This window comes from Ischnura elegans, chromosome 2 (genome assembly GCF_921293095.1).
Source record: "Ischnura elegans chromosome 2, ioIscEleg1.1, whole genome shotgun sequence".
In the NCBI taxonomy this organism is placed as follows: domain Eukaryota; kingdom Metazoa; phylum Arthropoda; class Insecta; order Odonata; family Coenagrionidae; genus Ischnura; species Ischnura elegans.
The window spans coordinates 57,570,437-57,589,110 of NC_060247.1; positions in this window are offsets into that span (position 1 = coordinate 57,570,437).

The window sequence follows — 18,674 nt, forward strand, 5'->3', positions numbered from 1 at the left end:
GATAAAATAGGGGAAAGGTAACAGGCAGAACAGAGGGAATAACCCTTAAGTGTCAGCCATTGTTCCCTGAAATGGGATTTTGTGCGACGAAGGCCTTGCGTTCACCAAACCGAATGCCGTCCCATTATGTTGCGGAAATGGTAAACAAACTAATATCTCGGGAGACGTCATCTTTCTAAAGTGAGCCTCAATATTTTATGAAGTATAACCATATTAATAAAGGATAAGTTACGTTTAAAGGCCTACCTCCTCTCCCACCTAATTGCGTTCGAGTATTCCCTTAGAGTGAAAGTAATAATTGGAGCAGTGGCATTTTAAACTTCGCGAGTTCAAGCTTTTTCTTTCTAAAAAAATGAAAGGTTTTAGAGTCTACGAGAGATTTCGTAAGGGTAGAAAATTTATTTAAGGGATTCACGATAATGCTGAAACCTTTACTTTTTTAACACGTTGAAGATTTGTGATTAAAAGAAAATAAAATTATGGTTGGAAACTATTCTTTATGTCACAACAGAGGAATAGATCAATAGATACGAGTTGATATTTTCATTAATATTTTCTAATTTCAGCCTGCTAGTTAAAATCCGTCTTATAAAACTGATAGTGGCATTGAAATGAATTATAAATTTGAGATATATCTTATCTATTAATATTTTTGATGGAATTATCTTGCTTATTTTACTTCAGAAAAAACTAATTATCTAAGAAAAACATATTATTCTTGTTTTAAGCAGAAACCTTTGCTGAAATATGCAATGCGCGAAATGTTCATTTAATGCCTTTAAGTTCACCAAAGCTAATGGAATTTTTCTGACTGTTTGGGGGATAAACATTTTCCTAAAAAATAATGCAATCATATTTTGTCAAGCTACTTATTTAAGTATTCAAGTTTTTCCCTAAAACCCATGATCCACGGGTATCTCACCCATTGTCCTAAAATTATGGTCGTGGAATTTACACGCTTATTGTTTCCCCTTATTAATTGATATTCATCGAGGTATGCTCTATGGAATTTGTCTGAACAATCGTTATCGTTTTGCGGAGAATGAGCCTCGGAAGTATAAATTTTGCCTCTGAGTTACTCATATAGCTATAATCTCAAACTATTTGGGAATGCCTGACCAACGACTTTTCAGCCTATAATAATTAGTAAAAATATTTTTATTCATATATTCCTTACAACAATCAATTCGATGAGTTTTTTGTGAATTTAAGACAAATATTTATTATTATTGAAGGTAACCCTTCTGTTTTGATTCAAAATACTATAGTATGTTTATTATTCTATACTATGATCAATGAAGCATAATAATTATGATGAATATTTTTTCACGCTCATCATTTAATTAAAGTGCCATTGTAAAGCTTTATAGTTCTATAAGTAAAAATATGTATCAGCTTTCGTATCTAGGGAATTGAGATCCTAGCTAGCATTGGAAGTATTAATGGAATATAATTTTTCTGAACGCTTAGGTAAGTATTTTAGTATTCATAAAACTTTCAACTAAACGTTTATTTTTAGTAAATTACGAGCCATATACTATGAATAAAGCGGAACATACATGAATGAGTAAAAATGTATACTTACAATCCTGTTATACCGTTAGATATTTCAGATTTCATATATAATATGCATCACTTAAAAATGCGTCAAGAGCATTGAATTAAAGTCTCATAATAAGCAACATAACTAGTAAGAACCAAATCATCAGAGCCAAAAACTAAAACACGAACCTTTGGAAATTCCACAAGAATGTGCTAGCGTCTACCATTCCCTAAAATGTTTTCTTACAATACCAATTTATTAGAAGATTATCGAAAACATTCTAATTGGTATGCCTTTAAGGTACATTACTTATGGATGGAAAATTAAGCAAACTAAGATTATCGTGGAAGTCACACTGTTTTCTGAATTCCAAAGTGATGTTATTAAACTCCGTATTTGGCTTTTTATTTAGAATGCGCTTATATTACCTATTAATTTTTGAGTAATATCAATGCGAATTTTCTCCAATTTTTCATTGGATTTTGAACTCCAGCAAAAATCTATATCAAGTATTATATTCGATTGGCCAAAAGATATTTTCTTTCCTCGATAAATTTGAGTGCCTCACGTTTTTGAGTAAACATTTACAGAGAAAAATTCATTCTTTAGTGTTCCCAGAGCAAATATTGAAAAAAAGAAACATCGTATGCCCTGACCTGGACTTGAACCAGTGTACGTCTGTCACTCCTCTCTAAAGCCTACGACGTAATCGCTATCTATAAGAATCTAATGTCGCGGAAGCTGAACCGATAGCTTTATTTGGTTGCATGACGCTCTTGTTGAAGCCTAGATCAAGGCAAATGTATCTGAGAAATGTTTTCCTCATCGAGGGCAATTAATATTTGCATGATGCGACCAATCATTTATCGCTCTCTTAACTAGTCCCTGCTATATTTTCTTTTCTTTTGCATGTTTTTATTTGCTATTTTGAAATAATATTTGCATATTTACGTCATCTACTGTGGTTTGAATGATTTTAAGGCAATAAGTAGCATACTCGTGTGATGTTTTAAATTCATCATTGTTTCAATCGTCTGTTTTTCTCAGGCTTCCTAAGAGACATCAATATTATATCATATAACAACATCATATAAAATAGATTTAAACATCATCATCATCATCATTTTAAGGCTAAATGGTGTATTACACCATATCTGGCAATATCTTATGACGACTCTCCACTCTTGCAGTTTAACTGTGCTGAAACTTAAAAAAAACATCATTTTCATGAGATTTGTTTTTCATTTTCCATAACACAGTACCTACATATGGAATCTACTTCTACTTAAGTTTGTAGCAAAAGAACATGTCATTGGAGTCATTGTAGTTTGTCAATCCTATTGAATTCCTCGTAGACTAATCGTTTTTCACGAGCAGTAATCGTCATGGTACATCTTGTAAGAGTAACATTTGCTTAGAAAATGGGACTATGATAATTTATGTACTGATTTCAAAGATATCAGGTGAGTATGTTAAACAGCGCTAATATAATTGTAATTTTCCAAAGATATAACGACTGCTGGTTCCGAGTTACAACGGTAGCTTCAATAGAGTGCAATAGGTCGAAATTCGTAGCATGTCATTTGAATATGGTATTATCGTGTTTTGTGTAAGATGTTAATGAAATATATCGCATACCTATAAAGAAAAGATACCTTCCCATATTGTCACTTTTAGCTATGCACATATTTATACCGTGTGAAGGTTATTAGAATGATTGAGTCCTTATCCCTTTTATGATATGTTTGCTCTGATCATCACAGACAGTCAAAGGATCACAACTGAAGATATTCCTTCTGAGATAAAACCGTTTAATCACTGGGAACACATTTTCGCACCTCGCTTGTGATAAATCGCTGGAGAACGCACACCAGATCGACAGATACGGTGGTGATAACTTGAACCCATTTGTAATTCACCATCTCTTAGAATCGAGTTCAATTTGGGTTTCGGGCTGTATTCCAAACTCAACTCATACTTCACGTTAGTCGGGAGACGTCTGAGATTTCTTGGAAGGGAGGCGATGCATAGGAGACGGGAGTGTTCACGAAATGAGACGGCAAAAGTGTTCCAGGAGATTAGGTTAAGTTGGAGCCTTTATTAAGCTCGGGGAAGAGGTACAGCGGGTAACTGGATAGCGTCGCGCCGTCCGGGCGCCTTCCTATTTCCATTTAAGAAATTCCGACAGAGTGAAATGGTAAGAGCGAAGCAGCAATGAATATTTAAGATCCTTGGAAGCGAATACTCCTCACGCCCTGAGGATAAACCAACACCCGAAAGGATAAAGCATAAGGCGGCTCATCTTGAAATAATGGAGCTGAAGTGTAGTAGCTATAAAAAACAAAACAATTGGAATAAAATGTGGATTTTTATTAGATATATCATATTGAAATTACATCGATTATTCCTTTCATTGTCATTGATTACCGAGCCATAGCTGTTGCAGATTTCTTGGTACATAAGGAATCACTGCAAGTGTATCCCTTTAGGAAATTCGTCAAAGTAGCAATTAATATTTAACACTCCTATTTGCAAAGAATATACGCAACATATGGTTGGATTAGGAAAGCTCCTCTTCTCCAATATGAATAAAAACTTTTTACCTCGTAGAAGAAGCTTATTAATTATTAAGGAGAAGTATTTCAAGAAGGATATTTTATTGCGCAGAATATTGAGCTTTAAAGAGAAGTAATTTTCATAATATCTTGCTAGTAATTCAAACGAATAATTAATTTAGATGCTACAATTTGTCGAAGAAGAAACCAATATCATTAAACTGATACTTATATTAATGCCATGCAATTTCATCATTAGTAAGCATCATTGGATGTGTTTAGCTTAAAATACCATGCACTCCTCAAACATGAAGACTACAAGAATAACAAAAGGATTTTTTTTTTAAGTTTGACGGTAAAGGAAGAGGGTTAACCAGAAATTTAATTTATATCAGATACTAAAATAAACCAAAGGGAAGTTTTGTATCGTCGTAATTTCAACAAAATTTTGCAAAAATTTTGAATAAACGATCAGAAAACAGTTTCCATTTAATCAGATAATAAATTTCCATTAATTCGTTTTATTCCTACAACCAGATCGTTATTTTTCAGTATTATCCATTATATTATTACCAATGAAACTATAAATATTGGTTTAAAGATTTTGAGTGAAGTAATTGTCAAAGTAATTATTATTAAGGATCATCAAAGTAATTTTTGGGTGTACTACTTCACGTCCTATCATGTTGAATAATAGTCAAGCTATTAGAAGAACTTATAATTTTTCACGGATGTTCTGTAATATAGAAGGAATTTATATGCCAGTTTGCAACCATTAAATTATTTACACCAGCAACTGTACCTAGAGTATTTTTTTATATTTAATTAAATATTTTAGCTGAACATATTGCCTGCTCACAATATTATTTGTGCTAAAAAAAGTTAGAACTCGGAGGAAATGAAAAAGCATTGATATCAATAGACGATGCATGCCAGGGTGTAGGTTTGGAGGTTTACTATGACACTGCGATGCCGAGTCAATATCGTAAGTTACGAATGCAATATGAGAACGATCGCCCGCGGGGGAAATCTCTTATTCCAACCCTCCAATCGCGGTGCTAGGAAACCTCTTGTTCATCCCCCGTCTCATGGATTATTGCGTTCTGCGGGTCCCCTATCAATTTCATACCAGTCACCTCATCTTCGACATTTCTCTTTAATCCGCCACCAAGCTCAGGATTTGCAGAGGATCCGTGGACCAGCAATTCTGATACGCCCCCATTCCATTGAAAATCCTTGGTCCAATCCTTGGTCCTCTCTTAATCTACCTCAGGGCCACCCACCGATGTCAGGGTCATTGGGAACGCATATCTCTTAAGCTTCGTCCAGCGCTGCCCCTAGCTTGATGGAACACGAACCGTACCGAGGCATACGAAGCATGAAGGTCAGATATTTTTGGCTGTATTGATAGCATGATCGATTCTACCTTTATTGAGAGCTGTACCGTTACTTTTGAAGTGGGTCAAGGAAGGCTTCGGACGCAATTTAGCTTTGAAAATGCCTGGTATCATCCTAATTATGAATTTCTCAGTCTTAGAACTACAGTCGGACTCTTTGTTGCAATAACAAATTTAAATTTTCAAAAATATTTTTTGCAACATAAAATTATTTCACATAAATTTATATGAATTTAACTTTTCTGAATCGGCAGAAATTTGTCGCAAATTTGAAGCATCCGGAATATTGTTGCGAAACTTGTTTCCCAAAAACTGTCGGAATGTGTGTTCTAACCTGTTAGCATTTATAGTTTTTGTAAAGGACAGGCCATGTGAAAGTCTAAACTAGAAAGGGTCAAACTTTAGTCATGTGAAATTAATTTAACTGGAAAATTTCGCCTCACCTAATTGAAGGAAAACTTAGATGCACTAACTATTTTTTCTAAGGATTCCTAACCATAATCTAACGTGAATCTCAGTCAGGCCGGCAAATTGTTCTCTATTGAAGAATATATCAATGAGCGGCAAGACGTACTGCAAGGCTCTCTTTCCCTCAACTTCTCCGTGAAAAGGGAGGCACCTGCGAGACCTGCTTATTCTCTTAATTCTGTCCCCTGCCAGTTGTTCTGAGATACTCGCTCGGTCTCTTCAACGATCAATCGACTCATTCCTAAACACAAGGTTGCGAGGTAGAAATCGGTCCTGGTAGAGATCAATTGTTGAGGTGATGGATGGAGAGGAATTCCATGGAGGCAGAGAAAACATTCGGAATAGGAGACAGGCTGATAACCAGGGGAGGGCTTTGAGGGCATCATTCTCCCTCCCCCAAACCATGATTTTTTACCTTGTGGCAACTAAGTTTTTCCTGGATATACATAATTACTTACTTACTTACTTGACTTATCATCATCTTCAGGCGCTATTTATAAATCATGATTACCGCCTGAAGATGATGATAGTTTATTGAAACCCGGGTGGCGCTCTGATAAAAAATTAGTGGTATAAGTAATTTTGTATATCCAGGAAAAACTTATAGTGGAATACCACAAAGTAAACCAAGAGTTAATGAATTTTGCTCGTGGCAACTGCCCCCCATGCATTCCGTTAGGAAACAACTAATTGTAAGGGGCATTTACCCACAGTGTTTCATTAGAGTGCTGTTTTTCTCATGATGGCATAATATACATGTGATGTTCAGTAGCTACACACTATTTAGTCCCCAAAAGCCTCACGTTGTTGTTTATAAGTAATAGGCACAAGATTAGCAATAAATAGCGCTTGAATGGAAGCGGGCTTGACTGGAACACGTATTTGGACATGCACCCAACACTAACATTTTTCTGTCAGCATTACTCACACAGGGTGGGGCAGAATGAGCTCCCAGATTTAATGATTGAGACCACTTTTTGAATCCGCTCATCTAGTACTATTAGCGCTACTAGATGAGCGGATTGATTCGGTGGGCGATTGTTGAGCGTTTGTGCAGTGGAGTTATCGATTTTTCGTATTCTTAGAAGAGAATATTTTTTTAGCCATGAGTCAGTAGGCAGTCAACTCTGACCCACCCTGCATCAAATTTTTAATTATATTTGTCTGCTTTGACATGTAAACAATATTCGGCACGTTTATGTTACTTAAATGGGTACCTCGGCAAGTGACCTACTTTCTTGCCTCCTTCGCAGGGGAGAGGGGTAGGGGTGCATTTTGTTTCTCTATTACTTATATATGAGTTACCAAGTTACAAAGAGCTCATTAAACAATTAAAAAAGTCCAAATTTATTTTGTTTGTAAAAAATGTTTTACAAAATGTTGAAAACTTTAGGAAATTTAAAAAAATGAATTCGGGCCACCAGTGTGACCCGCTCGCCCAAACGCCTAACAAATGTTAACGCAGCCACTGTACGGTTTAAAGTTTTGGACTTACGTCGGGGCCATTTCATTTTTCAGGCAAAATTAAAAAAAAAAATTAGGCAGATTTCATGACGAAACGCCTAATGAGAACAAGCGAAATAATTATGGCCGTTACCTTGAAAAGTAACGATGGACTTAAATTTCAGCTATACTCAAACGAAATTTTTAGCATGACTTATAAAACTTATGGTCTTCTGTTGACGAGCAAATTAACTCGGTAAGAAACCCGTATGTCGCCATCCCCGAAGCAAATTTCAGGCGACATGAAATTTTCAGTGTCACGGAATTCCCTCTCGTATATTTTTTTTCAGAATTGCTTTTGTAATGGTCAAAGTGTCATTTAATGCAAAATAATGACGAAAATGTTATCAACTCATCATTTGCTACACATATACTTTATGATTTTAATTTTTTTATCTTAAGTTACGTATTGTCTTTTTTAACACTCCTTGAATATTGTTGTCTCCCAATCCTTCAGGGATCATTGAAAACTGTCCTAAGATGGAGGGCGGCGGTAAATTACAATAATTATCCTCTGCTGTTATCCACACCTGAGACAACTTGATACGGTTGAAAGAGTTAAATTAAATAATATGAAGTCTAGGTGGAGCTGTTTTCTTGGCTTGAGGTGAACTTGCTCAAATAGGGTGATGTCTCATTCGTTATAGTGCGGCTCGCAGCACCGGGCAGATTTTAACGACTTTGGTAAAAACGTTACAGTAGTTAGTGGCGTGAAAATTGCAGGTTTTTAATCGTAAACGATCCAAACTTGGATACCGTACTGTTTACTGTTTGCTATAAAAAAAATAAAAATGGAACGGAAAAATAAATTAGCTATTTGAATTGTTGTGGTGGACGCAAATGTATTAAATTATTAAAAATAAAATTTAATAGTATAAAACAAGGTAAACAGTGGGTTTGTAATATATACTGTGGATACCACTTAATAGGATGACATTTGTGAAATGTCATGGAGGTAATCAAAAAACCTACTTTACGCTTTTTATTTGCCATTACGAGTCCTTAACGGATCTTATAATTGATTAAATTGCTAAGATTGGCAAATTTGTAATTGGAGTTCGGATAGAAAATATAATTATCCCCTTTCCACCTTGAGATAACCTTTTCAATTTTCTCACATTTCTGCGTAAGTTATATTTTTTTCTTCGTTGGCCGTCGAATTGAGAGAGTAATCTCAAAGACTAATGCACTGATAAGAAGCAGTGAGGAGAAAAATTGCGACGCTGACGGTGAATATACGGTCGTGACGTGACGGCATTTGTACCTGATGAATATAACTTTCAGCGATATGAGATTTTTGTGGTTTTTAGAAGATATTCTTGAGATTCTGGAAAATTTTCTAAGGTAAATAAAAGAGACTTGTTCAATTTTTACCTTTATAACTCTCGATTACTAACACCAAGCCTTAAAATATATTTTTGACTTTTGATTTGAGAATATATTGAGTTAGATACGATACACGCATCAATCAAATAATCCTTTTGAACATATGTGCTATCAAAGTAAATGTTTCCCGAGATTGAATCCTTGGCATAGGGCATTGATGGATGGAATACTTGTCCCATTTAGGAAAAGTGAACGTAAAAAAGAGACCCACCTCCATTAAGGTGAAGGATGTTTTTCAGCACGGTACCTTCGTAGGTTATTTGATTCTAGTGAAGCGATAAATTACAGAGTAAAATGTGAGTAAAAAAGGAAATCCATGCAGTCTCTGAACTTCCAGAAGAATAACTCATCGACCGCTATTACACAGCAAGGACTCGGCTGACCGGATTAATAATAAAAGGCAAGGGAGTATTCAGAACATGGCCGGGCTCTCCACACAGGGCCGGCCGCGTGCGTTATTGAATTTCTCCTGCCCTTCCCTCAGCATTATTCTCACGGAACGGCTCTGCACAGCCGCAGTGTGATTTTGCGAATATTCCGTAATTTATCTCTCCCCCTGTTGCCTCAACCAGGGGGCCATACATCTATCCTCCTGCTGTGAGCGAATTCATATTTCGCTCAATATCGCCGTGATATTTCTCTCTCGAGCCCCGACAATACCCGCGTAATTCATTCAAGGTTTTCTGCCAGTCAATATAAGCAGGATCAAGGGCATATCCTACCTTGCTCCAAGCCCCAAAAATGTAAATAATTGAACGTTCTTATTTATCAATCTCTGTATTGCGTCTATCCCACTCACACCCGTATTAAACCTTGAACCTGATAAGGTCGTCTTACGTAATAAGCAGTCGTCCTCTTAGGCATTTCATGTATGGCCTCCTAAAGTCGTTGATGGTATTGGAAACCTTCATTTTCTGCCCTAGGTAATAATTTCTTCGAGGTAATAATTCAATTCATAGTTTTATTCCGGAAATATAGGCAGATTCAAAGGCGAATTCCACCTTGCTTCAAGCCCCGAAAATGTTAATTATTGAAAGTTATTTTTTATCAATCTCAGTATTCTGTCTATCCTATTAAGACCCCTATTAAACCTCGAATCCAATAGAATTGTCTTCAGTAAGAGGCAGTCATTCTCTTTCGCATTCCATGTAAAGCCTCCTAAAGTCGTTGATGGTATTAGAAACCTATATTTTATTCACTAGATAACTATTTGTTTAACGTAATAATTCATTCAACGTTATTACATTACATATTAATGAGACCATGTTCAAGGGCGAATTTTCATTGCTCCAAACCCTGAGTGTGAATCATTGGACCGTTCTTACTATACTATCTCTATATTCTATATATACGCTATCGTTAAAGTACGCTAATTAATACCTTATACGGATATACGCTATCGTATCGTATGAGCGTGCCTAATGAAATCGTCTTCTGCTATTCATCTTCCTACGTATTTCATGAGAAGCCTCTTGAAGTCATGTAATAATTTCCGATATCACAAAAACATTATATTTTCTTCAATAGGTAACTTTTGGTTGCTAACTAATCGTTGTGATTTTGATACCATAGTTTTAACTGTGTTTAAGTCATTTGTAATCTTCTTGAGTTATGCCACCCCTAAATAGGTGAAATTCGAAATTTTCTGCTTCCCTATCAGTGTCTGAAAGTTTCAAACCCTCTTGAATCTCTGAACCAATGCAATATTATTTTTCCAGTTACTCTACGTCATGTAAATTTCTTCATTATTTAGCTTGATACTTCCGAAAATTTGGGCATCACTCGTCGACGAGGATTAAATGAACGACTCTAGGGAAAAGGAAAACTTCGAGAAAATTCCTACTTTTGCTACTACTATTAGCGTGACAATTTGATCATTCCTTTATTTTCATCCGCGAGTGTAATAAAAATACAACAGCGAGGGATACAGGCATTCTGTCGCAGCTCCCTACTATGGTTGTAAAACATTTTCAGATTTATTCATCGCTACAGTATTAAAACTATAGTGAGGGCCTGATACTAAAAACATCCCACAATAGGTTGATATTAATTTTCGAGCTCGCATACTAACTTGAAGTATTTCTGCCCCACCATTTTCCATTGAAATTCTCAATCCCTCGACGCATTGAAATGAGAAAGTTGAGTCCACCCCTGTATGTTTAGCTCAGCCCAGAGTTTAAAGGACCGTGAAAGCAGAACTTTTTTTCCAGCTCCCCTGAAAAAAATAAACTGAGAATTCACCCTCGTCGACCGTGACAATGGCGTGACCCTTTTCAGTCCAACCATCCGAGTAGGTCTTTTCATTTGCTTCTGCCCCATGCTCACTCACTCATCGACCCAAATCCATTTCCAAATGGTTTGTCTGGGGAGGATGTTCATACATCTGAAACAGTTTTTTCTTTAGATCAAGGGGATAATAAAACAAAGGTGCAACTTTTATGAATTCATTATGTATCCGCATTTTTTTTAAATCGACAGACCCTGCCCGTCACGCAAATTTAATTAAGAAAATACATGTATTTAAAAGTTTTCTTATATCCTGAAGTATATTTTTCTGTTCCTTTCCGGGCCCTTGGGAGTCAAATTAAAATTCCGAGAATAGAATAAAGAATTCATAGTCTTTTCCATGGAATTCCTTAAACCAGTCGAAGGCGGTTGCAATACGTTAGTTTCCTACATATTTTTATTACCTAAATCGAAAGATTATTATTCCTGGTGTACGTGTTTCACGCTTTTAGATTTTTAAACTACGATAATTATTTTTCGCGATTAAATGAAAAGTGAAAAATTTCAAGCGCGAAAACGCGACGGCTAACTATGAATGCTGGGAAAAGCCCTTGTGACGTCATTCTGGTTCCAGCTGCAACCGTGTGAGGCCCCCATGGTGCGAGGCTATGAGCGCCGATACGCTGCAGGCTGTTATTAGGTAGCAGAGTAACTTGCTAGCAAGTAGCGCTTGGCTTAAATAAGGATTATTAATGTCCTATTAAACGAAGGAAACTTTCCGACCTTAGACAATTTTAATGGGTGAGTATTTAGAGATGTTTCCCTGAACTCTGTGCCTCATGCATTCATTGGTAATCTCAGACGATGTAAAACTCCTATCTACTCGTATAGAAACTAGGTCCCTGTGACGTCACGTGGAATGGCATCGCATGGGCGCCAATCTGGCCTTTTTCAAATGAGGTTAAAGTTGACCATTAATATTCGTCTAAACTGGGATTTCCAAAACCAAATAATTTATATTTTATGAATATACTAATGGTGGGTAACGAATCGCAATCAATGCCTTTCGTTTTCTTTGATGAAAGGTACTACCCTATTAAAAACTGACTCACCTAGAAAAGGCGACTGATGGTCTAAACTATTTATTTGCCCTACACACCCTCTCACTTAATGCTGTAAACAGAGCCACGAAATTTTGCTCAGCATTCTACTTTAAGATGCCCATTTTTGATCCACAATGCAATAGAAAATTTCTATACTTCTTATAGTATAAGTACTATAAATCAAATGATTATTTTTCATAATGAAATAGCTCTTTAGTTTTCTTTCCGTCTGTTTCAAAATAGCATAACTCGTTTTTTGCTCTTTTCATCGACGCCTGCATTTTTTCCTTATCAGTTTGAAAACAATCGAGTATTTTTTTTTCTTTCATGTGTATCCACTTATTTCTTTTTGCCCCCTTGAAGGCTTGCTATCCCATTTTCACCAAATATTTACCTTATATCGACCCTGAACTTAGTCGATTTGAAAGAGTTTTTAAGAGTCATTACGAACTAGGTCATGACTAATTTATTTGAAGGACGGGAGTAAATGACAATTATGGAGTGTAGTTGATAATGTTTTTATCCACTCATTGTCCTGTATTGGTTTCCTGTTGACAACTTCCTTCCCCACAAGGGCCATAATTTATGCTTCCCATTGAATTTTCTTCACCACAAGCCACTAACACAAAATGCTAAGTAATTATTGATCTCGTGATGCTTATTTCCCTCCGAGTGACTGATTAGGCATTCAGAGTGTTGTATGAAGCTTCATTTGCTTGTGTACAGGTGTTTGATCATCAACCGCAGTGACACAAATAATGCATCAGGATCGATCGTCATTCGTACTGCACTTCCAAATGGACCGAAACTACTCTGGTCAGGGTTAATTGATTGCGATCGGTTTCTATCTGCGAAGACATCGTGTTCAAAAAATAGATAACCCGCATATATTATTTAACGAACGCCTGGCTTTTACGGTGAATATTGCCCACCATTTGAATGGCACCTAATCAACTCTAACGTGCGGACTTCGTGATAAAAGGTAAAATTTTATGAACCTACCTCGCGAGCAATAAAAACCTCTCTGCACATGTTTCAAAATAGCCACTCAAGTAGATTTGCATGAGTACGAGAATGTAATTTGTTTCATTTGAATGGTAAAAGTCAATTATAAATGTCTCGTTATATTTTGTATTTTCATTACTCTGATAACATTTTTACATGAGTTTAATCTGTAATTTCTGCTGTAATTAGTGAGTCATCAACATTCCAGCAAAACAATTGCGTGTGAATGACGTGGTGGTATTTTCCGTGTTTAAATCAAACACTAGCAATTATCCACTTTTTCAGTATTCGACGAAAACTGTCGATTTTAAATCACTTTACGGAAAACTTAAGAACTACTGCGAAGCCGGCAAGGACCTTTTAATCGACATGAATTACAATTTTTTAAATTTTAATTAGCATCTACCGTTTAACGAAAGCAAACTAGGGGACAAGCCAGTTCATGTTTAATGTGCGATTTGATTCTTAATTAATCGATATTTTTTGCGGAATAAGTGTTTATACCTACTGGAAGTGCATGGCGAAACGAGCGTTATCTCTATCGCAAAAAAACTGTTTTCACTTAAGCTACTATGGAAAAAAATCCGAGGAACTTCAAATCAAGGATCTCTGGCTTTCCAAACAAAAAATCAAAAACCCTTGGATTTCCACCATACATATATTATTCACCCTACTTTTTACAAACATTTTTCGGAGGAAAAACTACCTACTTGATATAACTTATGACTTCTTTGGACTGGAAAATTATTTTTGTTGCGGCTGATACCCATCTATGAGATGACCGCCCTGTAAAGAAAAGGAGCAAATACTTTTGAATATCATTTCATGTGCTAACAAAAGATAATACAAAACAGTAGCCTTACATGTAACCGGGTTCGTAGCCCGACGCTCTCATTATCCAGTAGGCCTGCAGGTCAACAAAGGGTAAATAAAGAAAACTAATATTTTCCTCTTTTTTCTTCGGAAACGAATCGATTCCGCCGAAATAATTCAGGACTCCACCAAGAACTGTTTCCATTTAACCATCATTTTCGTCGTTTTTTGGCACTCAGTGAAGTCTCTCTCCTCCATTAGTCTGTCCTCCACAGAAACCCATAAAATCTTGTAACTATCCGGAAAAACAAAGCTCTGCTTACTTCACGGTATTACTGTGGACTGAGCATTGAGAGGATGCTCTCGATGGTGATTAATGAGGTCAGCGCAATTCTGGTCTCTTGGGGTCTGGCTCTGGAATCGCACATTCAATGCGAGATCCCTTCTTTTCCCAAAGGGTTTATAGCTTCAACACCGACACCCTTCAGTGCTAGACACATTGAAGTCTACTGTTGGAAAAAAAGTCGTCGAAATCTATAAGTGATAACAGAGCTGCCGACTTATAAAAAATATTGGGGGGGGGCAAAAAATACTGGGGGTATTGACCCGGGAAATCCGATAAATGGTGAGTTTTAAAGTTTTTTAAATGCATTTTAGAAGAGTCATATGACCAACGTTAGAACCCTGAAAACTCGGCTCTCGATAACTTGACACTCTGGTAAAATCGATAAGCCTGACATCTTCTCTTCCCCCCAATAACAAAATTTTGGAGGGGCTCGGCCCCCTCAGGCCCCATGGAGTCGGCACCACTGAGTGATAGGTTTTTTCAACCATTTCTTGAATAGTGTTATAACGTATATAAATCAATTCCGGTACTTATAACGAGAATATAACGTTTCACAGTGGTCACATATAATTTGTGTTTGTCAAAAATAAGATACGAATGATACGCTGATCACATGCGTAGGCCGAGAGAATCTCTGGTTGTAAGGAGACCGCTATACTATCATGAACACCATGCTGCAATGAAAATTAATATTTATTTTTATAATTATTATGCATGAATACCTTTTTTATCATGATTAATAATATAAGAGCATAATTAACATGTAGATCTTAATGTAACGAGAGCAAAAGTTCGATTTTCACAATAATTCTATCAAAAGCACGAATAATCGCCCCTTATTTTATTGTGCTTTGATTGAAAACATTCATAAATGCCTAAAAGCGCCGCCAAATACTGTTTAATTATCTCTAAAAGTATTCTATTATATTTATTAGAATTATTTATGGACCATTTCCAATACCAATTGAACTTTACTATAAGTAATCAAATTTTAAATCAATAATCATTCCTTTATTGTATTAATTTACCGTTATTCCCCACTTATATCTCCAATATATTCACTTGTATAAAGCATATTTTTTTGCTCAATTTACCTGCTGGCCTTTAATTTTGTATACCATTTCAAATAATGGCTATAAAGTTTTTAAAAAATGAAACTAAATTGTTTATTTAAGCCGTTAGGCACATTTCAACAATGCTAGACGTGACTTCTTTGAATGATATTTATTTCATGATTTTATTTTCTTTACTTGTATTAACATTTTTACTAACTAGCTTCACCACATAAAAACATTTCTTTTAGCTTTTTAACTGCCTAGAGATGCTTGTCCACGGTGGTGCAACCAGCTGTCCGACAATCAGTAAAATACCTGAAATACAACACAGGGAAGTTTCAGCTCCATTCTTGATACCGTAAGATCGCTAGATGGCTCGTTCCTTATTCGACCCTGTTGCTACCGCATCTGCCAGCTGTAGTGCGCTCAGATGGTCACGCGGCAGTGTCATTAATGAGCCATGAAACCACTAAGTCCACTTCTGTTCGTGTGTATCCACAAATCCCCAATGCTCTTCGGCAAGGCCTTCAGCAAGTGGATTTGCTGAGACTGGAACGCCATTAACGTTCCATAGCCAAATGGGAGAGATTCATCCCATTGCTGTACTACTTGATAAAGTTGGATATTTGTGAATGTAAAAACATTAAGTCCCGACATCAATGAATATAAAAGTTTCGCAATGTGCCCTTCATCATCATCATAAATCAACAATCCTAATATTGATTTGGCGCAGCCCTCCATTCCGCTTTCTTAATATCTGCTGGCATTTTCATGGTGACTTATATCTTCTCTTTCAAATCCTCAAAACCCTGTCATATGTAATTCATTCACGGTTGTCCCTTGCCCATCTGCCCATGTCATTTATGTGGAAGAAGGGTATTATTGAGAAGATTTGGAAGTCTTTATATGGAAAATAAGTGCATTGTAATGACGAAAAGAAATTCAAAAGTTTAAAAATTCGCTTTCATATGATATACATATAAATCTACATAGTACACCGGAAGCCACCACAATAGGGATGTAGCGGGGAGTAATAAGGGGCCAGCCGTTTACAAAAAAGTAATTACGCGAGAGAATGGCTTCCACTCTTGTATTTTCGGTGGTGGAACGAATAGCTTTCCGTGCGGTAAAATATTTTTCTTATAATTTATCGTTTGTGTCAAACCTGGAAATATAATAAGGTTCTAACATGATATACGTCACAGTTTGTGATAAGTTCCTCGCGTAGACTTATGAGGACCAAGACACCGAAGTTGCGTGAAGGTAACTTGGGTATCCAAACGGGGTAATGTTGACATAGCTACCTACGTTTTGGAAACATTTGGAAACTTTTTTGAGTCAATTCAAATTCAACATTGGTCACGGGAGCCCCTCTGAATAGGTGCTTCATCACTTCAGGGTTCTAAATGTATTAATTTTTACTCTATATTTAAAATCAGAGATGACTTTATACTATTTTTCTCCATTTTCACCCTATTCCAGCGGTTCGGCGGGTCATCAGCTCTCTGCGACGGCCCTGCTGCCTTCCCCGGACGCCCGTCGCGACGGCTACGCCTCCGGGGGCCGCGGGGGCCGTGGCTTCGGCGGCGGCCCAGTGCCGGCCGTCGGAGGCGGCTTCACGGGCGTGTTCGACGGCTTCGACGACGAGGACGAAGACGACGGGGGCGGGGGCGGGACGGGGGGGCGGCGGGGGCAGACCGGGGTAGGGGTGGGGTACGACGTGGGCCGGGGTACTGCGGGGAGGTACGTGAGGGGTGGGGGAGGAGGCGGCGGTGGAGGAGGGTCCTCGTCGCGCGGTGGGGGCCTTTGGGAGTGCCTTATCGGCTGCAGGCACAGGGTGGACCAGCAGCTAGCCAGGAGGAGGGTAAGTAATTAGGAAATAAGGAGTACGCATCATTCCCGCTTAGTCATACGTATTTTTCCTTTTTTCGTGAATGACTTTACTCGCTCAGGGTTCACGGAAGTAATCGCGAAGCAGTCAGTGGTTTACTTATTCGTAGTCTCCTCCAAGAGTTGACTCAGAGTGAGAAACTTTCTCTGGGAGTAAAAAATATTTAAAAATGATATTTTATGAATAAATCATTTGCCCTACCGGGATTAAAATTCCTGATCTCCCGAATATGCGCAGGGTGCATCAATAGAACTGTGTCATCCGCAGGCCACTAAGACATCTTTTCTCCTGCGGAGAATAATTGGCCTTAAAACTCACGGTATTATTTTGAAATTTATAAGGAACAAGTAGGTTTGGTACTGTTTTCTACTCTTAAAAGTAAAAACATGATGCATGACATTCATATGTAAAGTTTAAGTTTAGGAGAGGAAGAAATAGGTAGGTGGATAAAAACAGTGGAACATTGTGGTAAGGATACTTGCCGATAACTCCACTGCATAAGCGCTCAGAAATCGCCCACCAAATCAAATCCGCTCATCTAGTAGCCCTACAATACGAATGCGCTCAGGTGACAGTTGCCGGAACACAAACGCTCACCTCCGAAGCTTGGAGAATTGTAGGTGAGCATTTATGCTCCGGATACTGTTAGCTGAGCGCATGCGTATTTTTGGGCTCCTAGATGTGCGGATTTGATACGGTGAGGCGATTTTTGAGCGCTTATGCAATGAAGTTATCGTATGCAGTGGCGCAGCGAGGAGGGGGTTTGGGGAATAAACCCGCCCCCCCACAGAGCTCAGAGAAATTTTAATTTTAATCCACTTTACTTAATTGGATTGATATTACTAATAGAATAGTGTAAGGATTAATAAAATATCCCTCAGACAGTCGTAAAACTCACTTGAACCATTTATCTTTAAATTCCGCAATTTATTAATCTCGCACCTACCGCTTATCCTGGTGGGTATTCCATACCCCCACACACCCCAGTATTAGTTACACCTAAACCCCCCCAGCCTTGATTCCTAGCTGCGCCCCTGATCGTATGCGTATGGTAGAAGCCGCGTTTCACTTATGCATGAGACACCCCACAGAGACTAAAGCTTGTCACCAAACACACTTAACATGCCACGTTTGTTTCTCGACAAGGTGGAGCAGGGACTCCGCTTGTATAACCAGCACAAACAGCAGGCAGCTGTCAGGAAATGGAGAAGTGCCCTGAAGCGGATACGACGTCGGGACGACAAGTTCACTCTCCTCGGCTACCTGTACCAGGCGCATCTTGACTGGGGGAAGTACAGGTGAGGTACAGGAGTAGAACATCCACACCCTTCCCAGTGACCCACAAAATCTTCACATCTTGAGAGTTAAGCTTAAACTTCACAG